The sequence below is a fragment of the Acinonyx jubatus genome, chromosome B1, assembly GCF_027475565.1.
Source record: "Acinonyx jubatus isolate Ajub_Pintada_27869175 chromosome B1, VMU_Ajub_asm_v1.0, whole genome shotgun sequence".
NCBI classification, from domain to species: domain Eukaryota; kingdom Metazoa; phylum Chordata; class Mammalia; order Carnivora; family Felidae; genus Acinonyx; species Acinonyx jubatus.
In genome coordinates this window covers 143421468-143447073 of record NC_069382.1, presented here as the reverse complement: position 1 = coordinate 143447073, position 25606 = coordinate 143421468, and the positions used below count along the sequence as shown (strand labels likewise).

The 25606-nt window shown below is 38.5% G+C and overlaps 1 protein-coding gene and 1 long non-coding RNA gene across 2 annotated transcripts in view; both read right to left on the bottom strand.

Moving 5' to 3' along the window:
* Positions 1 to 7023: 7023 nt before the first annotated feature.
* LOC113599004 (uncharacterized) lies at positions 7024 to 14801 on the bottom strand. Its single transcript, XR_003419758.2, has 3 exons — positions 13663 to 14801; positions 9059 to 9228; positions 7024 to 8704 (listed from the first exon to the last, which is right to left on the bottom strand). It is a non-coding gene; the product is annotated as an uncharacterized LOC113599004 (long non-coding RNA).
* A 4980-nt stretch (positions 14802 to 19781) lies between these two features.
* The window catches only part of LOC106982061 (cytochrome c oxidase assembly protein COX18, mitochondrial), a 69185-nt gene continuing 63360 nt past the window's right edge, over positions 19782 to 25606 (bottom strand). Inside the window, exons 10-11 of the transcript XR_008296275.1 lie at positions 20588 to 20725; positions 19782 to 19995 (exon numbers count right to left, since the gene is read on the bottom strand). The gene's annotated coding sequence lies outside the window, so the exon portion shown is untranslated. The remainder of the gene's footprint in view (positions 19996 to 20587; positions 20726 to 25606) is intronic.

The window sequence follows — 25606 nt, the reverse complement described above, 5'->3', positions numbered from 1 at the left end:
TGGAAGAAGGTATTTGCAAATGATATATCAGATAAATGGCTAGTATCAAAAATCTATAAAGAATTTATCAAACTCAACACCCAAAAAATAAATAATCCGTTTAAGAAATGGGAAGAAGATATTTTATCTTTTATTAGTGCATATTCTTGTCTATTGGCAAAAGACCAATTATATAGCTATAATGTCCTATTATTTTTCCTTCATAGTATGAGATTTTTTTTTATTTTTTAAAATAATTTTTTTAATGTTTATTTATTTTTGAGCGAGAAAGAGAGATGGAGTGAGAATGGGGGAGGAGCAGGGAGAGAGGGAGGCACAGAATCCAAAGCAGATTCCAGGTTCTGGAGCAGATTCCAGGTTCTGAGCTGTCAGCACAGAGCCTCAGCACAGAGCCTGATGCGGGGCTCAACTCACCAACCAAGAGGTCATGACTTGAGCCAAAGTCAGAAGCTTAACCGACTGAGCCACCCAAGCACCTGATAGTATGTGATGGTTAATTGTATGTAAACTTGGTTCGCACACAGTGCCCTGAAATTGATCAAACATTCTTCTGGATGTTTCTGTGAAGGTGTTTGTTTGGCTAAGATTAACATTTAAATTGGTGGACTTTAGGTAAGGCAGATTACCACCCAAAATGTGGATATACCTCATCCAATCAAAGACAGACAAGACCATCAGCACCATCCTGTCCCAACCAAGAGGGAATTCTGTCAGCAGACTGTCTGGACTCAAAGCAAAGCTCAAAGTGCAGTCTCTAGCCTACTGGCCTACCCTGATTATTTTTTGTACTTATAAAGCCTCCATAACCACATGAGTCAATTCATTAAAATAAACACATCCTGTTGGTTCTGTTTCTGTGAAGTATACGTAATACATAGTATATAATGTATATACCTTGCTATCCGAATCTATTCAGTTACTGAATTCAGAAAAGAAAATTCAAGTGGAAAAAGGAACTTATATTTAAACCAGGATAAATCTTAGAAATCATCTAGTATTCTGGTGTTCATTTTTTAAAAACTATATAGCTATTTCTTGAAATGAAATATGATACAGAAGCCACTATATGAAACAGATAAAAGAACTACACCAATTAAAACAGTAGTAGGCATCCAAAAGCCACCCCACTGGCTCTGACTTATTTCTAGAGCAAACATGGGGACCCCAAAGAAGAGCCTAGGGTTCTGCAGTATGGAAACCACTCCTTTGAATTACAAATGTTAAAAAATAGAGCCCAAGAAGGATGAGAAGAGATTCGCCAAAGATGGCAATACTAGCCAATGAAGTCTGAAGACTGAACTCAATTCTCCAGCTTCTAATATAATACAACATTCTTTCTACTATTTCATACTGCCTCTTGAGCTTTGGATAATTTTTTTTTAATTTTTTTTTTCAACGTTTATTTATTTATTTGGGACAGAGAGAGACAGAGCATGAACGGGGGAGGGGCAGAGAGAGGGAGACACAGAATCGGAAACAGGCTCCAGGCTCTGAGCCATCAGCCCAGAGCCTGACGCGGGGCTCGAACTCACAGACTGCGAGATCGTGACCTGGCTGAAGTCGGACGTTTAACCGACTGCGCCACCCAGACGCCCCAAGCTTTGGATAATTTTTAAATGTCTTTTAATTAAGAAGCTATGAGATTAGGTGAACCTAGAAACGTATATTAGTTATTTAAGAAATACTATACTCCATATTCTACAGATAGAAATAATAATAAGGTTGATTTGCATTTGTAAAAGTTGAGGAGGACATAAACCATTAGAGTGAAAACAAAGCTGAATATGCTAAGAGAAAGGATGAAAATTTACGTAAAGTATATACTTAAATATAAAAGACTACAGTAATAAAGCATGAGAAAAATCTATTAACCAAGCAAATCTCTGTAAAAAGCATATAACATTTCTTTGTGTTAATTATAGGTTTGCCATGAAAACACTTCGTATTAACTTAAAGATCACTTTCCATTTGAGTTAACACACTTAATGTTAATAAGTGTCACACTGAGGAAAAAGAGTCAACAAACTAAAGAATAATACTCTGTATGCATTTCCTAAAGTTCTGTATATGCTTCTATACAGTGTATACCACTCTATGGTCTACAAAGGGCTTCTAAATACATTACTTTCTTTATTATTTATTTCAATTTAGATATTTGTTATCAAATTATTCTAAGCTAATTATTTGTCATTAAGTTTAAGTTATAAAATTATTATTAATCAAAAGCATCAAGATGATGTAATAAAAGTCAAGTATCAGTCAATACTTTCACAACCTGACATATTAGTTTTGTATTGCTGCATTACAAATCACCATAGACTCACCAGTGTAAAACAAAACCCATTTATTAGCTCACAGTTCTGTATGTCAAAAGTCTGGACACCGAGAAACTCTGCTTAGAGTTTGACAGGCAGAAATCAAGGTGAATGGCCATGGTGGGATCTTATCTGGAAGGTCTGAGGAGAATCTGCCTCCAGGTTCATTCACATTGTTGGTAGACTTGAGTTCCTTGTATGTGTGGGACTGAGGTCTTCATTTATTTGCTGGCTGTTGGCCAGAAGTTATTCTCAGCAAGTAGAAGCCACCCTCAAGTTATTGCATGTGGCCCCTTCCATCTTCCAAGCCATCAATGGTGCATCAAATCCTTCTTGTGCTTTGAATCTATCTGATTTCCTCTTCTGCCATCAGCTGGAGAAAACACTCTGCTTTTAAAGTGCTCATGTGATTACATTAGGTCTACCCTGATGATCTCTTGATTAACTCAGTTGACTGATTAGTAACCTTAATTGCCTCTGCAAAATGCCTTTGCCATGTAAGATAACATAATCACATGCATGATATTCACAGTCCTAGGGATTAGGGCAAGAGATGTTGGGGAGTCATCTTCAGATTTTTACCTACCACAGCTGACATCTGCAATTAAAACAACTGCTTTGCCACTCTTCCCAATAGCAAAAGTTCTTTAGAATATTTTTAATGTCACCTTCCCAACCCCCAACACCTGTCATTTCCCTCCTCCCCCATGCCCCCCCCCCCGTTAGGATTTCAGAATGCATTCATTCTTCCTCGCCCCCTTCTTTTAGGCTTTGTGGGAATTTTTTTAGTATTTATTTTAAAATCCCTTACAATGTATTCCCTGTTTTTCAGCCATCCTTAGTTAACATTAGGTTCTTTATTCTCAGATTAGATTCATCTATTAAGATCTAATTCTTGTTTATCTTATTCACTACAGTATCCCTGTTGTCAACAACTATGTTCGCATGTATCAGGCACACAACAAATATTTTTTTGATTGAATTAATGAATCTGTTCATATGGTGAGGCTCCCTGTTTATCATTTATTCCTGTCCTCTTCATCTTGCCTCTGGCTTGAGTTCTTCATTTGGGTTTCACTTACATCTTAGCTAGACTATCTCAAGTATTTATCCCAGAGGAGTTACTTGGATAACTCTATTTTGTCACCTATCCTTGAATGTCTTTATTCAGGTAAACAATACTTTAGCTGGATACAGCATTCTTGAGGTGTTATTCTTTTTCTCTGATGTTATTCCATTGTCTTTTAGTTTCCTTTGTTTACAGATGGGTATTCTAGTGGCATTATGATTCTTTTTGCTCAAGAGGCAATTTGATCTTTCTTCCTGGAAGACTGTAAAAAGTTTTTCTTTATCCACTAAAGTTTAAGAATTTTACCAGAAAATAACTGGGTGAGTATCTTTTCTTAACAGTTCAGCCTAGAGCCCTGAGAGTGCTGTAAATCTGCAGACTCAAGTCAGCTCGGGCTTGAAAAATGCTCCCCTAGAATTTGTTTAAGTACAGTTTCTCCTCCATCTGTTCTCTTTTCCCCTTCAGAATACCTACTACCCATATGTTCAGTTTCCTGGATTTACCCACCAATCTTTTATCTTTCCATCATCATTTCCATCTAGCTGATTAGAAGCCAGGCCCTCGGGCAGCAGCTTTTAAAGTATGCAAATATATACAGTCCTGTGGTCCCCGATGGCCACCAGTGTCAGGCAATGTACAGATGTCCCCTGGTGGCGAGTTGCAAAGCTCAGGGTGCCATACAAGCATTAAGCTCATTTGGGGGAGATACGGTGAGTGGTAGTAGCTAGGCAGAGGGAGACTGCAAAGTTCTCCAGCCTCCATTCCCTGAGGGCACTTCTGTTGGTTTCTAGTTGTGTGCCAAACCCCTTGCCAGCATTAGCAAGCAGGCCTCTTTGACAGAAAGACTGGGGTGTGTCTCAGTCTGCTGTCTGTGCAGTGCCCCAGGAGCGGTAGCCTGCCAAGAACTGTCTCTCTGATTGTTACAGTCCCATGAAACTCAGGATCACAAGCACCCCTGGCCCACAGAGCCAGATGATCAAGGGGCATCCCCTGGGTGGCAGCTATAAAACCAGGGGCACCAGGCACGTGCAACAGCTCCCCTCCAGGAGATAGTGATGCTCTGCAGTGCAACAGAGGGAGGGCACCAAGATGGTGCCCACTGGCTGGAATCAGGCAGAGGGAGAACATATAAGTGGTGCCTCCTGGGGGAAAAGGGGTACAACAGAAGATGGCACCTGCCAATCAGAATGAGACACAAGGCAAGCAAGTACATGGTGCCTGCAGGGGTTGGGGGTGGGGGGTGGGGGAAGAGAAAAGAAAGAAAAAGACACCACCTGCTGGCCAGAGGGAGGCAGAGGGAGAGTGTGAAGAGGGTACTCACCAGCTAGCAGGCCCCTAGATGTGTGCAGAATTAGATGCCTGTCCCTCAGACCCAGGCTTTGAAATCGGCAAATGAGTCTCATTCACACAAAGTCTGAGCATGTCTCTATCTGCCACCTCTGCACTGAACCCCCAGGCAAGTAAGTCCAAGGGTGCAAACCCCTTAAGAGCTTTTTTTTCTTAGATCCTCACAGCCTTGGGGGCCCCACTGAGATGAGCCCTGTTATTTTTCAAAGCTAGATGTTTTGGGGGATTGTCTCTCAGGTCTTAAAAGTTGATATGCCTGGTGTGGGGTTCAAACCCTTCCTCCTCCAGGGGAAGCTCGGGGTTTTGTGTTCCCTCCCAATTGCCGGTCACGGCACTGGGAACAGGGCTTATGGCAAGGTTGTGTCCCAGCCTCTCCTACCTGCTTCAAAGTAGGACTTCTCTCGGTCACCAGATGCACAGGAGTTGCTCGGACAGTTTTTCTCTGAAGACTTTTGCCGTATGTAGCTGCAGACTGGGTTTGTCCGTGGGAAGAAGACATGAGCCCGGGAGCCTCCTGCGTCGCCATCTTGAACCGTAATCTTGTCCCCAGCGCTTCTATTTCCGTATTTCTGTGACATACGTTCTGATAGCTCAACTTGTTCCTTCTCTCTTGGGTGGCTGGACCCTCTCGGCTGGACTGCTATCTTTTTTTGTAGCTTCTTTGGAACTTGGATTTTATTGTTGAGAAAGCGTAAAGGGCAGTGACAGGCAAAATATTCTCAGGACCTGGGGCATGTGATGAAAACCCAGCGTACCAGTCCTACAGAACTTCCCTGTCGTCTCCTACCCTGAATGGCAGGGTAGATGCCACTTAGTCTTTCAGCTCTCTCCTGATCTGTGGACAGTTAGGGAGGGGGACACTCACCTGAAACGGAGGTGGAGAATTTCCCAGGATTAGGTGCCTTGGGTTTCAAAGTGCTTACAAAGTATCCTCTAATCCAAGGAAGCCCTGGACCACTCCTCACCAAAAGGATCCAACAGTGCCTAAAGCCTCCCCCGCTCCCCCAGGTCCTCAGGCTCAACAGATACATGGCTCAGGAGAGTCAAGTAGTTTCAAATTGAAAGTGGAAGAAAGGAAGCTGTGTCACCACATTCCCAGAATCACTCAAATTTATTTAATCACAGAAAGAACACTTTCACTGAACAACTGTTACCATCCTCATAACCAGTGTTTAGAATTAGAGGTTTGCAGAACATACTTTGGGAAATGCAGGTAAACATCCCCTTAGGAAGCATCTTTAATGCAAACCGACCTGTTTGGTAAAAGATATTTTCACAATGCAGGCTTTGGTTATGATCAATGTTTCAAAGTAGTGCTTTTGATAAACCAACAAGGAAAATCACTGAAAAGGAAATAAAATTAAAACAAATGCTCTAACTTGACATGATGTTATCTGCATATTTTGAAAACAATTTCACTCTTTGGTAGGAATTTAGATGCAGACATACACAAATTTAATACTCAAAAGAGGGGAAAACTGGCATCAGGGTATTCTCTGCTCGCCAAGCTGAAAGAATGTTATTGAAGATTCCTTACATAAATGTTCCTTGACCTTTGAGTGAACCAGCAGGTCTTAAACATTGCATTAGCCAAAGCAAATTCCCATAGCAAATAAAGTTTTTAGATGAATGCATTAGATTTTTCCCTCTTCAGTCTAAAGAGGAATAACCATCAACCATCATCAGGAGCAGCAAGTTAACATTTTCAGGTTGATTCTCAAAGATCACTGGGATTCTGATACAGAGTAAACATTGTGCCAGTTCTAAAAGAAAGACAGGGGTCTAGTAGTTGATGAAAAAAATGACTTAAATGCTTATTTTAAGATTGCTACCTGAAATAATCACTGTTCAAAATGCCAAGTCCCCATATGCTATGATCTTATAATGGTGGTGTGCCAGTTTTTAGGGCATCTGATGATGTGGGTCTCTTAAAATCCATTTCAGAAATGGGTTGTTTCAAATAATTTTTTATTTGAAAAAAATTTTTACAGTGCACTATTGTGAGACTTCTGATAAAAATAAGATTATCAGTCTAGCAGAAGATTAATAATGGATTATTCTGCAATTTACAGATCTTTTCTTTTATTCATTCACTCATTCATTCATTCATTTCTTTATTTTGAGAGACTGAGAGACAGAGAGAGGGAGAGAATCCCAAGCAGGTTGGCTGACAGTGCAGAGCCTGACGTACGGCTCGATCCCATGACCCTGAGCTGAAATCAAGAGTCAGTGCTTAACCGACTAAGCCACCCAGGTGCCCCTACAGAGCTTTTTAGTTAAGACTTCAGGTACTTTGACATTTTCTAGATTGTCTCTGTACTTCTTCCCTCTTCAGGGTAGCATGAGAATGTACAGTGATTAAAATTTTCTAAACCATTCAAATGTCTGGTTTTCATTATTTATTTATGAAAACATCTGATCCACTTTATATTTCTTATCTATCTACATTTCAGAATTCCGTTTGTAGAAAAAGATTTAAAAGCCACACTAATTAGACCCCACTTTCTCAAGTGTTAAATGACAGGTCAATGACAAACTTTTTCATTCAAGTAACTGGGTTCTTCAGACAAATGTTAAAGTTCAAAAACACTAAGTAGCTCAAAAATGCTGGAAGTGTAGCAGAAAAGCTATAATTTTGTTTACTTAAGCCTTTTACAAACGAAAAGGTCAGCGTTGAGGTGTTACAGAATTATGATAGTGCTATACGAGGGCTCTGAAAGAAAATGGTTCACCAAAGGCCAATAGTCACTTGAGCGCTGGCATTGCCACTGTGTGAATTAAGTAATTTTTTTATTCTCTTGTCCTCTGTTGAATGCTTTTAGCAGTTGCTAAGGAGGAATCTGATGAAAAAGCAAGTACTCCAAATCCAAAATATCTTCTGGAGACTTCACCAAAGTAAATACCAAAACAAATGACTTCCAACATGATGGCTGCTCCTTCTGGTTTCTTCTGATTTTTGTGGCTCCATAAGCAGAACTCAGTGCACTTAGCTGTCACCCAATCCAGGAAAGGCGACCACAGCAGCTGCTGTCCACTCCACATTTGCTTCTTCCAAAAGAGAAGTAGTATAATGTAGTGGTTAAGGGCTTTTTAAGCAGGTAGTCATGATTCCAAATCTTACAATTTTCTACACCTCTTCTAAGCCTCAATGTCTTCACCAGCAAAACAGTTGAACAGTCCTCCCTCACTGGCTTACCGTGAGGATGAAACGGGATAAGGTTTGGAAAGAACTAGTATGGTGTCTGGCATGTGATCATCAATGATGGATGTACCTGAAGATACACAGCCTCTCTCCTGAGTCTCTTCTCCTCTCCCTTTTCTCCTTGCACCAGAGACATGCAGAAAAGGAAGTGATGGACAAGGCATTGCACTTGCATTTTCTGATGCATCAAGACCTTCCTCCTCCTATCATCTGTTCTACAGTTGAAGGAGACAAGACTGTTTATAATCAGATGTTTCATGTCCTCTCAGCCTTATCTCCTGCCTCTTCTCCACCCCACAATGAGCTTTTCTCCAGCTGTCCACCCAAACACTCCATGTAACTTCAAATGTTATGCAGGTTGTTTTCTCTGTCTAGAAGGCTCTTCTCAACTTGGGTCCACCAAAGTCATATTCATCCTTTACCACAGATATACTTCCTTTGTGAATTTGGAGTACACCTTCATCAGCCTTCCAAGCTTCTCTCTCATCAGTACTCCCATTGCATATTGCTCTCAGCTTTCTTAAGTCATGAATCATCTTGGAATTTCTTGATGAATTGCCAGGAGTGTCTTTCCTGGAACAGTGTGACTCTCTCCAGGACAGCACCCATCTCTAATGCTAGCAGGGTTTAGCCCAGTGTCTGGCACTTAGTGTTCAATAAGATGTCTGTAATTATAATAAATGGACACTCCTCTTGTGAATTCCCCCATAAATCTCATCCTTTCCCATTCACATCAAGTCTCCCATAATCTCTATTTTGATGTTCGCTGCTCTGAAAACATAAAAGATACAATATATGTGTGCATCAAATCAACACTTTGTACACCTTAAACTTACACAATTATGTGCCGACTGTATCTCAATAAAACTGGAAAAAATAAATCAACAAATCATGAAAGACAGCCACTCACACCCTGCCTCAGTTTGGCTCTCCCAAAAGCAGACTCTGAAACAAGGATTTTTAATGCAAGCAATTTATTTGAGGTAATTGAGGTAATCCCCAAAACACCAAAGGGAAAGTGGGGTAAGTGAGAAAAGGAAAAGGAAGCAGCAAATAAAAGTGAATCCCACTCGGTGCCAGGTATGAACTCCTATGAGAAAACAGTGTGAAAGAGAATTTTCTTACCTGAGCTCAAGAATTCACCTACCACCTCTACCAGTCACTTGGGAAGACTGCTCCTGGAGAATGTCAATTCCTTGGTCCTTCCACTTGCCACATGCCATTGCAGGGTAGTCACCCTTGGCTTGAAAGAAAAGATCAGGCAGATTTGGCCTAACTGAAGTGTGGAGGCTTGCCTGAGAAATAAGAGCAGGGCACCAATAGCAGCATACCTCTCAGGCACTGGCTCCCCCTTGGAAGCTTTGGTTTAGCCCCATCAGCAGTAAGGCCCCTATTTCAACCCACAAGCATAGTGACCAATGTGGAGTTTAAATAGCAAAAATGTTCTTCCCAAAGATAGCAAGGCGACATGAAAGAGGAAAAAGGATTTTTACAACAGCTGCTCCTTATTTATACATTGCTGCTAGGATTGTGAACTAGAAAAATACATAAATGGATCATCTGGAGAAGAATGTTTCTTGCAGACAGAGAAGACCCTCTCACATTCTCTGCTCTCAAGGGAAGAATCTATTCCTTTGATGATCTAGTCCAGTATTTAAATGTCCTTGACTCTGAGCAATGAAAATAGCTTACATTTACTGGATGTTTACTGTGCATCAGGATGCAAAGCTGAGCTCATTTAATCCTCCCAACAACCTCATAATTACTGTTATATCTGAAATTTTTCACATCAGAAAACCAACAGATAAGTTAAGGAATCTGTCCAAAGTTATAGACTGCAGGTAAGTGTTTGGAGACGGGACTGTAACCCAAGTCCTTTTGAATCCAGTATTCATATCCTTCACTTATATTCATTAAGTTCATTATCCCATGTCCTTCACAAAGAGAAAGATCCAGTTAGTCAGCATTTTCCATATAACTCTTCTTCAAATACCCCCTCTTTAAGCTAAATTATATTCATTTATTTAGCTGTTCCTAATATAACTTATCTTTTTAAATGTATTTATTTATTTTGAGGGGGTTGGGGCAGAGGGAGAGAGAGAATCCCAAGCAGTCTTTGTGCTGCCAGCACAGAGCCCGATGTGGGGCTAGATCCCACAAACCGTGAGATCATGACCTGAGCTGAAATCAAGAATTGGATGCTTCACTGAGTCACCCAGTCGCCCCCCCAATATAACTTATTTCCCTGTCTTTTACTCATGTATGTTTCTGTCTCCCAACCTCTTAATTTTATATATTCTTCAATAAAATATGTCAAAGTGCTGCGTGTACAGACCTCATCTAATTCCTGGCAAGTCCATAAATCACAAAACTATTATTGAAAATTATTTATAAGCATTTATGTTTAAATCTTAAATTATGCTAGCCAAATAAAAGCATCATGAAATTACTCCCAGATAAAAAATTACAGCATGTGGGACATAAAGCAATTCTGAAGCAGAGTAAATTCATTACAATCTTGAGAATAAATGGCGCTTTGGGTGGTGAAAGTGTTCTGATTATGCTCATAACCAGGCTTCATTCTTCAACTAGCACATTCAAGGAAAATTTTGTCTTAAATTTGATTTATGTTTGCAAACATGTGGTGAGCTCTTTCAGCAAGTATCTTTCCCCAGATTCCTTAAACTGGCACAGTTTCTATGAAGTTTATTTTGCTTCTTTGCAGTCACCATCTAGGGCATATGATATATATAGTGTGGCAAGTCTCAATTTTTCTTCAAGTTTACCTTTATTACCGTCGCTCTGTGGGCCTTAAATTTCAGCAGTTTCCAAAATTGTAACTGTATACTCATCAAAACCATTAATTTTTATATATTACTTTTTTAACTCCCTGTATTAGAACCAGAATGTAAGGCTTAATGGAGGAAAGCACGAGCATGGGTATCTGTGTATGGCACTCATCACTCATTCTTCTATGGCCCTGAATAAGATGAGGTGCAGTCACCTGCCCCTTTCTGACCTGAGTGACTTTTGGTCCATATGTTGGCTTTCTCAGTTTGCCCTTCCAGATTTGCCTTTCTCCATAGTGCCCTGTGCCCATATGGCTGACCTGCATAGACTCTAGCAGTGAGCTCCCTTACCCTCTGCTTTCAGTTGAGTTGGTGCAATGGGGAACACTGATTCCATCTGTAGGTCAGTTTCTAACATCATCATTCATGCAAGTTTATTCAATTCATTCACGTGTCACATTCTGTACTCGTCATTGGAGAGTCAACGGTTGCTATGTAAATGTACCATTTATGTCTCATGATCCTAACATTTTCCTTTTGGAAGCCCATATTGAAAGTATTTTTCTACTGGGCTGTATTTATTAAGTAATTTTACACTTGTAAAAAGTAATCAAAGGCCACCAATAGATGAATGGATAAACAAAATATTGCCTATATACACAACAGAATATGACTCAGCCATAAAAAGGAATTAAGTACTGATAATTGCTACAGTGTGGATGAACCTCAAAAATATTAGGCTAAGTGAAAGACATAAAAGCTCACATATTATGTGACTCCATCTACATGAAATATCTAAAGTAAATAAATCCAAAAAGACAAAAAGTAGATTGGTGGTTGCCTTGGGTTAGCGGGATCAGGAAGTGAGAAGTGACTACTTAATGGGTATGAGATTTTGTTTGGGGTGATAAAAACATGTTTTGTAACTACTAGGAGGAAGTGTTTCCACAACATTATGAATGTAGTAAGTGCCAATAAATTATACACTTTAAAATGGTTAATTTTATGTTATGTGAATTCACCTCAATCAAAAGAATTAATCAACAGTAAATTTAGTGGCCAATCATCATTCTATCAGCAGAGATAACCAGAAGTTACTCTCTTAATATGAGTTGATACCAGCTAAAAGCAAAACAAAACAAACAAAAAAACTTGTTTCAATTTGTCCATAAACTAATCATTTATCCTTATTAATCAGACAGCTTTCTAACTACTGGTTTCTATATTTAAATTATCTTTAAACCAATAAATGAAGTACTATTGAGAGGTAACTCAAGTATTCCAGGTACTATACTATGTTTTATTATAAATTCATTATATTAACTTTTTGCCTCGTATAATAAAACCAGCCATGATAATAATAAAATGATGAAAATCCACAACATAACATCACTATCAACATCTAATACTTACTGAGCCTTTAAGTATTGCCAGGAATGGGTGAAGTGCTTAACAAGCATCATTTCATTCATACCTCACATTTTACTCACATTATTTCATTACAATAGTAACATAGGAGGTACTTATTACCCTCATTTTCAGATGATGACACAGATGCAGAGGTCAGATAACTTGATCAAGATCAAAATCCAGTAAAAAGCAAAGCCAAGGTCTAATCGAGCAGTCTGTCTCCTGCAACCCATGTGGTTAATCCATGTTGTTATACACAAAGCTTTGGTAGATTTACTAAGCTATGTTTAGTTTCCCTGATGGCAGGCAATTCAAGCATTAACAAAACTGAATACCTCAGCCAAAAAATAAAGGCTGGACCACATTCAATGGTAAACCAGAGATCTAGAAAAGCCCAGACTTGGTATGTTGACCACTTGATATACCCAGATAATGTTTCCTTTTTTTAAAAATTAAAATATAGTTGACACACAAGACTATGTTAGTTTCAGGTGTCCAACATAATCGTTCAAAAGTCTATACCTTATGCTATTCTCAACACAAGTCTAGCTACCATCTGTTACCATCCAATGCCATTACAACACCACTGACTATATCCCCTCCTATGCTGTACCTTTTCTTCCCATGATTTATTCATTTCATAACTGGAAGCCTGTACCTTTTACTCTTCCTTATGCATTTTGCCCTTCCTCCCAACCTCCTCCCCTCTGGCAACCATCAATTTGTTTTCTGTATTTATGTGTCTGCTATGCTTTGTTTTGTTTTTCAGATTCCACATGTAAGTGAAATTACATAGTCCTTGTCTTTCTTTTATTTCTCTTAACATAATACCTTCTAGATCCACTCATGTTGTTACAAATGGTAAGATTTCATTCTTTTTTATGCTGAACAATATTTCTTTGTATATATATACCACATCTTCTTTATGCATTCTTCTATCGGTGGACACTTGGGTTGCTTCCATCTCTTGGCTACTGTAAATAATGCTACAGTAAACACGGGGGTGCATATATCTTTTTGATTTAGTGTTTTATTTTCTTTGGGTAAATACCCAGTAGTAGAACTAGTGGAGCATATGGTATTTCTATTTTTACTTTTTTGAGGAGCTTCCATTCTATTTTCTACGGTGGCTGCATCAATTTACATTCCCACCAATAGTGCATGAGAGGGTTCCCTTTTCTCCACCCCCTTGCCAACACTTATCTTTTGTCTTTCTTATTCTAGCCATTCTGACAGGTATTGGGTGATATCAGGGTTTTGATTTGCATTTCCCTGATGATTAATGATGTTGAGCATCTTTTCATGTGTCTATTGGCCATCTCTGTATGTTCTTTGGAAAAATACCTATTCAGGTCCTCTGCCCATTTTTTAAAAATCGAAGTATAATGAGCCCTGCCCATTTTTTAATTGGATTTTTATGTTTGCTTAGTTGTAGAAGTTAACTATCTATTTATTGGTTCTTTTCATAAGTTCTTTGTATCCTTATCAGATATATCATTTGCAAATATCATCTCCCATTCAGTAGCTTACTTTTTAATTTTGTTGATGGTTTCCTTCACTGTGCAAAAGCTTTTTATTTTGGTGTAGTCCCAGTAGTTTATTTTTGCTTTTGTTTCCTTGGCCTGAGGAGACTTATCTAGAAATAAAAGCAGAACAGATTACTACCTATGTTTTCTTCTAGGAGTTTTATAGTTTCAGGTCATACATTTAAGTCTTTAATCCATTTTGAGTTTATTTTAATGTGTGGTGTGAGAAACAGGTCCAGTTTCATTCTTTTGCATGTAGCTGCCCAGCGTTTCCAGCAACATTTATTGAAAAGACTGTCTTTTCCTCAATGTATATTCTTGCCTCTTTTGTCATAGACTAATTGACCATATAAGCATGGATTTATTTCTGGGCTCTTATTCTGTTCCATGGATCTATGTGTTGTGCCAGTGCCAATACCATACTGTTTTGGTTATTATTGTAGTATATCTTCAAACCTGGGATTGTGATATCTCCAGCTTTGCTCCTCTTTCTCAAAATTTGTTTTGGTTATTCAGTGTCTTTTGTGGTTCCATACAAATTTTAGTATTATTTGTTCTGTAAAAAATGCTGTTGGTATTTTGATAGGGATTGCATTGTATCTATAGATTGCTTTGGGTAGTATGGACATTTTATGTATAGTTGTTCTTTTTTTAGTGTTTATTTATTTTGAAAGAAAGAGAGAGAAGGAGGGAGAGAGAGAATCCCAAACAGGCTCTGTGCTTTAGGTGCAGAGTCTGACATGGGGCTTGATCTCAGGAATTATGAGATCATGACCTAAGCTGAAATCAAGAGTTGGATGCTAAACCAACTGAACCATCCAGGCTCCCCTATATAGCTGTTCTTTAGTCTTAAACATGCAAGCCTTTAAAATATTGAAGATAATATACCCAAACTAGGAAATCTATTAAAAATGGCCCCTTAAGAAATATGTTTTTTTAAATTTTAATATTTATTTATTTTTGAGAGAGACAGAGCATGAGCAGGGAAAGGGCAGAGACAAAGGGAGACACAGAATCTGAAGCAGAGAATCTGAAACAGATTCTAGGCTCTGAGCTGTCAGCACAGAGCCCGACGTGGGGGTTGAACTCATGAACAGTGAGATCATGACCTGAGCCAAAGTCAGACACTTAACTGACTGAACCACCCAGGCACCCCTAAATATTAAATACACAAAAATAAACTCAAAATGGATTAAAGACTTAAATGTGAGACATAAAACCATAAAATCCTATAAGAAAGCACAAGCAGCAATTTCTCTGATATCAGCCATAGCAACATCTTTCTAGATATGTCTCCTGAGGCAAGGGAAATAAAAGCAAAAATAAACTATTGGGAATACATCAAAAAAAGTCTTCTGCATAGCAAACACCAACAAAACTAAAAGACAACCTATGGGATGGGAGAAGATATTTGCAAATAATGTGTCCTATAAAGGGTTGGTATCCAAAATATATAAAGAACATACAAAACTCAATACCAAAACCCCTGAAATAATCCAATAAAAAAAACTGACAGAAAACATGAACAGACATTTCTCCAAAGAAAACATACACATGGCTAACAGACACATGAAAAGATGCTCAACATCACTCATCATCAGGGAAATGCAAACCAAAGCTACAATAAAACTACCTTACATCTGTCAGAATGGCTCAAATTAAAAACACAAGAAATAATAAGTGTTGGCAAGGATGTGAAGGGAAAGGAACACCGTGTACTGTTGGTGGGAATACAAACTGGTACAGCCACTGTGGAAAGAAGTATGGAAAAAAGTTCCTCAAGAGATTAAAAACAGAACTACCTTGTGATCCAGCAATTGCACTCCCCAAAAATACAAAACACTAATTCAAAGGGATACATACACTCCTATGTTTATTGCAGCACTATTTACAATAGCCAAGATATGGAAGCAGCCCAAGTGTCCATCAATAGACGAATGGCTAAAGATATGGCATGTATGTGGTATGTATGTGTGTATACATACAATGGAATATTACTCAGCCATAAAAAAGAATGAAATCTTGCCATTTACAACAACATGGATGGAGCTAGAGAGTATAATGTTAAACAAGATAAGTCAGTCAAAGACAAATACCATATGATTTCACTCATATGTGAAATTTAAGAAATAATCAAATATAAAAAAGAGACAGAGAGAGACAAACCAAGAAACAGACTCTTAACTATAGAGAACAAACTGATGGTTGCCAGAGGGTAAGTGGGTGGAGGGATGGGTGAAATAGGTGATGGGGATTAAGAGTACACTTATTATGGGGTGCCTGGGTGGCTCAGTTGGTTAAGCATCCAAGTTCGGCTCAGGTCATGATCTCATGGTTTGTGGGTTTGAGCCCCGCAGTGGGCTCTGTGCTCACAGCTCAGAGACTGGAGCCTGCTTTGGATACTGTGTCTCCTTCTCTCTCTCTGCCCACCCCCCGCCCCCGCTTGTCCTCTTTCTCAGTCTCTCAAAGATAAATAAACGTTAAAAAGAGTACACTTACCGTGATAAGCACTGGGTGATTTATAGAATTGTTGAGTCACTATATTACAAAACTAATATAACACAGTATGTTAACTATACTGGAATTAAAATTTAAAAATAAATAGATAAGTAAATAAATAAATATTTAAAAATTAAAAATTAAAAAACAACAACAAAAATATGTCAACCCTTTGGAGATGCTCTTGATGCTGGTGAATAAAGAACTGTGATAGATGTTGCTCCCAGGATAGTCCCTGGAGTTCACTGACTGTTCTTGTGCTGGTAAGGAGTCTATGAAATTCTAAGTTCCTGTTTTGCTCACAAGCCCCTTCTAAGAGACACCTTTTGCAAACAGTTGCTGTGATTCACACCATATATGCTGAATGAAACTGGTACTGGTACTTTGGCCTCAGACAAGAGTGTCCAAGTTAAAGGCTAAGTTACCACACAGTTTGATGTGGAGGAGGCCACGCCTCTGAAGTGGCTTGCATGAACCTTGCCAGGTCAGGAAATTCACTGTGGTTACTGACAAATAGACCACAACATATTATTTTTCTCTCAGAAGTACTAATTCTAGTTGGGGAAATTTGGGGACCCAGAGTGACTATATAGTTGGTCCCTTACATTCTTGCAATAAAGTCTCATTCCCTATTTTAACTTTTAGATATATTTATTCCCCAACTAAAGAAAAATTAAAAAACAAACACAAGAACAGGTACAATTAAAAGAAGAATCCTGAAGTAGACAAAAAATTGGGGGAATGGAGAAAAGGAGATAAGAGACCTTTAAATGGTAACAATTATTACTTTTTGAATATTAATATTGAACTCCTTGTTCATTTTATAAGGGATACTTAAAATCAGATCAAACTTTCCAAGTCTAACAAAAGGAATTCAGAGTGGGAAAATAGTCCCTGTTGTTCTATCCTTTTCCAGAAGAATCTAAGAAAATCAGAGAACTCAAGACATGAGCAAAGAATATGACATCTTAAAAACTTTATTTCCCCCCAACTTCATCAAACTTTTTATAAGCTCACCTTGGTGTCAGCTAAAACATCCCTATTTTGTCTGAACGGGACCATCCAATTCCCCCATCTGTAAATTCAGCTCATGTTCTCAGAACAGGATTTCTCCTCCCTTCGGCCTTCACCTTCCATTGAATACCCTCTACTACATTTCTCCAAAATCCCTATAACAAATATTAGCTCACATACAAGGAAAGCAAGCAGAGTTTCAAAATGGGCCAGGGGCGGCATCCGTAAAAATAGCTCTGAGGAACAACACTCCTTTATCCAATAAAAACACAAGCAGAATTCAGAATAGTTATACTGTGGGATTTGTACATCTATCTGCTCTTTGAAAAGGTAAAATAAACATGAAAAATTCCATAAAATCCTAACTGAAAGTCACCTGCCCATCACCACCACTCTCCTTTCCAATAAACACTTGCTGGCAGAAGCAGGAGAGAAATCGAAGTTTCTTGCCTCTGAAGTGACAAGTACATTCTTTCCTCATTTGCCAAGCTGCTTTTCTCCCTCTGAAGCTCCAGCTGTTCTCAAAACCCAGACATTGTTCCCTTCACTGGCTGGCCTCTGGCTCTAACCCTCAGCCAGGGCTGCATCTCCCTGAAATCTCTTGGGGACACTAACAGCCAGGACTTGGAAGAGGGTGCCTATTTAAAGCGAGTTGGGTTTTTGGCGGGGAGAGAAAGAGGGAGAGAAAGGGGGAGAGATGAATGGGAAACACTGTGTGTCAGCACAAGAACTCAAACAATTGTGTTTGGACAATGCCTGATGCTCTGATGCTGCCAAGTGATGGCTGATGATTCTCATAGTGCTTTCCAGACTTTGACTGTGGGATTCTTTTTCACTGTTGTTCACACCCTGGGACCCCCAAGTTCTGGTGTGGAAAATAAAAAGTGCTCAGAAGATAGGTATATCTATTATGATTACATTTTCTTTCAGTTATATGAATGAGAAGATCCATAGGACCATGGGATACTTTGGGGGGTGGGGGTGGGAGATCTTAAACTCATTCATTTATATAAATAAGCTCCACAAAGGACACTATGAATTAATTCTTCCTCAGATATTATAAACAGTGTATTGTTTATGTGTCTCTCAATTAACAATATTCCACTCTTGGCCATAAGTATGATAGAGGTGGGAGAAAATGGATACAAAAGCACATTTGTTCACTTCCAAATTGCAGGAAATCAACAATCAAAAGAAAAGGCAAATACCTGCCATTTTTTAGAAATTCTGGTTTTTTAATCAAGTCAAAGCTATCCTATGTCCAGACTATTCTGACTTGATAAGTAACCAAGAATTCTTTTTTTAACTCCACATATAGCTGTTAACCACTGTCTGCAGTGATTCTTGAAAGTACAACACAATGTCAACCTGGCATTACATTAAGAGATGGTAGCTAACCACTAACTAGCTGAATCAGTTAGAGCTCACATTTGGTGACGTGTGAAGAGGGATCTAAAACCAGACAGGTTTAAACATGATTATAGTCTATTTCTTACCCTTATAAAAGTATGACTGCACACGATCCGAAACTAGAAATTCTGGCTCTGTTTGTTCCACCACCCCAAGGACATTTCTGTCATCTACATGGTCCAGGATGGTCTTCACTTTAGCCAGTGAGAAAGGGGAATAAAGGGGGTGGTGGGGGTGGGGGAGTCCACTACTTGTCTTTAATAGCATGACTCAGAATTTGCACATACCCTTTCCACCTACATCCCATTAACCACATTGTGGTCACATGGCTATTGTCTGAAATATGTCTTTATTTTGGGCATTCATATGACAGTTAAATATCAAGAATTCTATTAACTTAATACAGGAATCAGCAAACTATACCTGTGGGCCAAATCTTGCCCACTGCCAGGTTTTAAGTGACCTACAAGCTAAGAAAGATTTTTACATTTTAAAATGGTTGGGGGAAAAAATCAAAATTAGAATAATACTTCATGATGTGAAGATTCTGTGAAATTCAAATTTCAGTATCCACAAATAAACTTTTATTAGAAAACAGCCATACTCACTCATGTAAGTATTGTCTACAGCTTCTTTCATGCTGCAAGAGTAGAGTTGAGTAGTTGTGACAAAGACCACATGGCCCACAAGGCCTAAAGTATTTACTATCTGGCCTTTTTTAACAGAGTTTTCTTACCCCTGCTTTAGAAAAAACAAACAAACAAACAGGAATTGGTGGATAACTAGCTAATTTGGCCATACCAAAGTAATAAAATTGGGAGTAGAGGAGGGTGGGTTTTTAAAGGGGCTGTAAATGAGTCCTATTTCTTTAAAAGTTCTTAAAATTGTTGGAGCACCTAGGTGGTTCAGTTGTTTAATCATCTGACTTTGGCTCAGGTCATGGTCTTGTGGTTTGTCAGTTTGAGTCCTAAGTGGGGCTCTGTGCTGACAGCTCAGAGCCTAGAGCCTACTTCAGATTCTGTGTCTCCCTCTCTCCCTGCCCCTTTCCCACTTTCACACTGTCTCTCTCCCAAAAATAAACATTAAAAAAAGTTCCTAAAATTGTTGAATTAGTTATCCATTTATATTTTAAATATTATCCCCAAACTTAGTGGTTTAAATAGTAATCATGTATTATTTAGTTTCTATGGGTCAGGAATTCAGAAGTTGCTCACCTGGGTGGCGCTGGCTCAGAGACTCTCATAAGGTTGTAGTTAGGGTACTGGCAGACACTGCAGTTTCATCTGATGGCCTGACTGAGGCTGAAGGTACCACTTCCAGATTGCTCACTCATATGGCTGTTGGTGAGTGAGGTCTCAGTTCCTCACCGCATGGGCTTCTAGCCTGGATGCTAGCTTCCTCCACACTGAATTATCTGAGAGAGAGAAAACAAGAAATAGAGATAGAGGAGATAGAAATAGAGATAGAGCACTAGCAGGTAGTCACAGTATTTTTTATATCTAGTCTTCAAAGTTTCACATGTCACTTCCATTAAATTCTTTTCATTAGAAGAGATTCACTAAATCCACTCCAGCCCACACTTAGTAGACAAGGAATTAGTTTCCATCTATTGAAGAGAAACATCAAAGAATTTGTGGTCATTTTAAAACAATCACAATAGCATCTGAGAGAAAAAAGTAAATAATTCATCTTCAGATAATGCTAGGGACATGAGACTAATGATTATGAGATAAGTATAAATTATTTAAGCAGGAAAAAATAATATTAAGCCTTATATTAGAGATGGAAATTGTTATGTTAGAGATGGTTTTCACTCTCTTCCTTATGCTAATCAGCTGGTAGTAGTTGCCTGGAGTACTATGTTGAGAAAATTCTGATTGATAGATATCAAGTCCACATATTTTCTATCATTAGAGTAAAACTCAAAAGTTTTAAACAATGACAATTTGGAGAAAAAGCAGTATGTGAGGCACATTCAAGTCTTCAGAAAGGTTATGAAACCATACCTGTTAGGCAACTTTCTCAGGATGTTTCTCTAGAATACTGGATCCCATGAGATCCCTTATCTCTCCATCAATCCTTCCTTCCACCAAGCCTTCCTTCCACCAACAAGTAACACTTACGTGTTACTCTGGCCCCTGGAGCTAAAATAGGGAATAAAATAAATGCCTCACCTTCATGGTAAACTAGGTATTTCTGTCTTCTGCAAAAAGTCTTCATTTTTCTACTCTTTTCCAAAAGTCATATGTTTTTTTTCTCATTACTATCTAGTTACACTAACGAATGTAGATCAATACCATGTAATAGCGATGATTTTTCAGGTTTCTGGTCACTGAATTGCAGGGTTTTTCAGAGTATGTGTCACAGAAGTATCTCCCCTGAGCATTATTAATAGGTGTAACTTGAATAGAAGGGCTTGATGATCACATAAGATTGGAAAATTCCAGATTACACAGAGTTAAACAGTTTTCTCTACTGTAGGCAACTTTAATGGACCCATGAATCACCAGGATAAAGACGGTGTAACATGCTGTATTTCCAAAAGTTACTTGAGTTTAAAATCCTGCGTGTTTGTTTTGTTTTGTTTTGTTTTTACAGAATGTTTGTGGCCTGACAAATGCAGCTGGAGATACAAAGTCACTGTTTATCTCCCTTTCAGCCACATCAGTTCTCTTATGTTTCCCTAAGACCTTAGCATTCAATGAGACACATAAATGTCCATTATTACAGTAATACACAAATCCTAACTGGAAAAGAAATAGTGACAATTATTCTCATAGAATAATTCTTTAATATCTGAGTACTTCAAAGCAATACAAGTATTTTAAAACACATAACATAAATATATAGAATGTGCATCCATATATTTATGTAAAGATGGGCGTGTGTGTGTGTGTGTGTGTGTGTGTGCACGTGCGTGTGTATTTTGGAGTCAAAACAGCTTTCCAAATTACCTGGAAATATAATTTATTAAGTTCACATGGTATGTCAGATACTTGTAGGCATTAAATACAATGATGAACAAGAGAGGATGCTTTACAAATGTTAAGTCATTAATGTAGTTAATAGCTCAGAAGATTTGAGGACAAAAATCATTAAACACATTATTATCATAGCAGACACTTTGTAAATAGAAGTACAAGATACAAAAAGAGGCTATATCAAGGGCTCTGCCTCATTTAGCATTTGTGTGTACTGTATGTAGCAAAAAACTGATGCCAGTGGCTTAACCATAGAGCCTCACATAATTCGCCTCACATAAAAAGAAGTGCAGAGACAAGCAGCCCAGTGGTTAGTTCCATGGTGTCATCAGTGTCCCTGGATCCCACTTCCTTTTCATTCCTCATTCTCATTATATAGCTAATTCCTCATCCTTGCTGTGGGGTCTCCCAAGTTGGATGTTACTTTCAACCTAACTACCTGTTTTCCAGGCAAGAACAAGAAGGAAAGAAGAGTAAAGGAGTTGAATCTAGCATTTTTGTCAATTATTTCATCAGCCGAAAATGTCATGTAGCTACTCCAAACTGTAAGCAAGTCTGGGAAAGTATTTTAGCTGAATCTGTGGAACTCACTGAGGAATTTGGTTTCTGTTAAACATGAAAAAAGAATGAATATTTGGTAGTCCACTCACCGTGTCTTTTTTCAGACTCTTACATAGTCTGTGAGGGTCAAAGAAGGAAGAAGCTAATAATAATGTTTTTAAAATAGATACTCTTGTTTCTTTCTAAATCATCTCCATTTATCATACTTCTAACTTCCAAATAACTTTACATTAGCAATTTACTTTTGTCATAAACACAAACTTTTATGGAATTCCTACTACTTCCTTTGAATACCAATGAAATAAATGTGAAAATAATTTCCATTAAATGTTTGAAATTTTCAACTTTACTATGTTAAGAAATGGTGGCTGACTTCTGTTTTTGTTTGAACTGTTTTGGGCCAGCAAAAATAATTGTTCACATTGGCAGAAGTAGAACATTTGCCAGCATGAAAAAGCACTAGTTAGAATAGCATTTAGCATACCATAACATATATTTTCTTACTTTCATAAATCTAGTTTAAAACATTAATTTTTTATAGCTGTGGCCTCAATACTTCAGAATTTTAACTTTTTTTTCAACTTTGTAGCATATAAAAGTACATGTGTGAGCTTATAATGCCAAGAAAAGTTTTCTTAACGTTATTGCATTTCTACTTGGAATTCTGGCTTCATTTTGGGCAGACCATGCAGAATGCCTTCTTATCCAGAACACAGAAATACATTACTATAGTCACTAATCTCTCTGCTAATGCCTCAAAATTCTCTTTGACTTTCTTTGACACCCAAAGAGTACTTTTCATTCCTTTCTTTTTTCTTTCTTTTTTTTTTTTTTCTTTTTTTAGAGTACCAATTCCATGTTACCAACATTCTAATACTCATCTCCTACAAATGGCTGGTGGTACAGGTACTGGGTAATTCTCACTTTTTATTAAATTCAGGTACTGGTATCAAATTCTTATGTCTAATGAACCCAATATGGTTCCTGGAAAATGTATTCGCCCCAAATGCAATGAAGCAAAACACCATCTACGAAGACTATAATTCAAGTAACTCATAAAAGTACATGTTTCCCAATATCCCACCATAGGAAAATGGTTTAACATACATAATACAATGAACTAGTATATTGTGGTGTAAAATGATAATGATAAAGACTGTGACATGGGAAAATGTTTATGATTTAATATTAAGCAGATTGCAACTCAAGGAAAATGAATGTGTTAGACAAAAACTAGAAGGTAATATGTAATAATGAAAATAATTGTGGTAGAAGGTCTATAGTATATATTTTTTTCAGTTCCTTAATTTGTTTCCATACAGTCTGATTATTCTTCAATGTGCATGTATTATTTTCATAATTAAAAAATGGGGGATAAAAATAATTTTTTAATGAAGAGATATTATGAGAGTGTGTGGTGCTCTCTACATCTGAACATCCCCTAAGTGCTCAGTGCTAACCTGGATGACTTAGTAGTACAGCTGTATGCTTAGAAAAAAAAAAAAATCCCTTCTTTGTTCTTCTTCACTGCTATTTACCTCTGTCAGGTAATCTCATAGCTCCATGGACATTTGACCACCCACAACACAAGAATAACTTCCTTTCTGCCTTTGGCTGGTAGCACACATGAATTGCTAATCCTTTCTTAAACCTCTAGGTGAACTTCAAATTCTCATGGGACTCATATTTCCTCCAAAGGGCTCACTCCATAAAGAGCCATTCCCTCCATAGAGCTCTTTTCTGATTGTCCCTCACAAACAGTTAAGTGTGAAAAATGATGACCACTCCCCCTCTTTGTTACCTCTGTCTATCCTTTGGCCTGACTTTTAAGGTAAGGGTACCACCAGGTTTTTTTTGTTTTTTTTTTTCCAACCTTTTGTAGCAAGACTGAGAGGGAAGGGGTGAGTTTTACTGGACACTAGTGGAAGGTTCCTATAACACCCACATAAAGAGGTAATGTGGGAAAGCCAAAGCAAGCAGAGTGATTTAAAACCAACTGGAATACAGCCAGGAAAGAAGTTAACACCCTAGGCTTTCCATGAACTTTTCTACTGTGAGTCCTAAGCCAGAGGATCCTTCATGATCAGAAATTATTGGAAACCCAGTTTCAAACTCACTGGAAAAATGATACAAGAAATGCCTAACAGGGAAGGTTTTACTTAGATTACTTGATTAATTAATGACCACATTTCAACAACTCAAGGTTACTTTGTGGATGTAAATGTATGAGTAATACCCAAAACCACAAACCCAGGAGCAATAAAAGGCCTTAAGTTGAAAGTTCTACTGTCAGAATTATCCTGATTTTCCTCCGAGCAACTAGAGAGATGAAAATAAAGAAACCAACAGGAAAATTCATAAATCTGTGATTCTGGAAGGAGAAGGTCACATTCTATTGAGAAGGCGCTTTCCCTGGGTCCAGTAGGAACTGCTTTCTGCAATGCCCTGGGAAGTGAGTCCAGAGTAGAAAGGTTCTTTTCAACTTGTGTCTGGACTTGTCTACCTCTCCTGCTGGCTCACCCACACATTACCACAGTCTTTACCCCTGGTGAGCTCCATATGCCAAACCATCTCTGGAATAGAACTACACTTCCAATGAACCTACCCAGCCTCCAAACAGCTCTCTAACCAGTGACGAATACCCAAGAGCCCAGTTAAACCCCCAATTTTTATTGACTCGGGACTGAAAGAAAACAGAATACACAAAATTATCAAGGTTCTTGTTAGTTCTTTCCTTTTATTTTTTTAGTGTTTGTTTGTTTATTTATTTTGAGAGAGAGAAAGAGAGAGAGACAGAGCATGAGCAGGAGAGGGACAGAAAAAGAGAGGGAGACACAGAATCCGAAGCAGGCTCCAGGCTCCAAGCTGTTGGCACAGAGCCCGACGCATACTCACGGACTGCAAGATCATGACCTGAGCCGAAGTGGACACTTAGTTGACTGAGCCACCCAGGTGTCCCAAAGTTGTTGGTTAGTCCTCTGGCTATGAGTTAGCCTTTCTCCTTGTTATGGGTTGAATTGTGTTCCCACCCCACCCTCCCCCCCTCTACAAATTCATATGTTGAAGTTTTCACTCCCAGTACCTTAGAATATGACCTATTCGGGAATGGGTTGTTGCAGGTGTAATTGGGTAAAATGAGGTCATGCTGGAACAGAATGTGCCCTTTATCCAGTATGACCAGTGTCTTTATAAAAAGTGGAAATTTGGACACAAACACTCACAGAAGGAAGACAAGGTAAAGACACACAGGGAGAAGAGAGCCATCTGATTATAGAGACTGGAGTGATTCACCTGCAAGCCAAGGAGTGCCCGGAATCACTGATACAGAGCAGAAGCTAGAAGAGGTAAGGAAAGATTCTCCACTACAGATTTAAGAGAGAATATGGCCCCGCTGACACCTTGGTTTCAGACTTCCAGCCTCTAGAACTATGAGACAATAAATTTCTGTCATTTAAGCCACCCTGTTTGTGGTACTTTGTTATA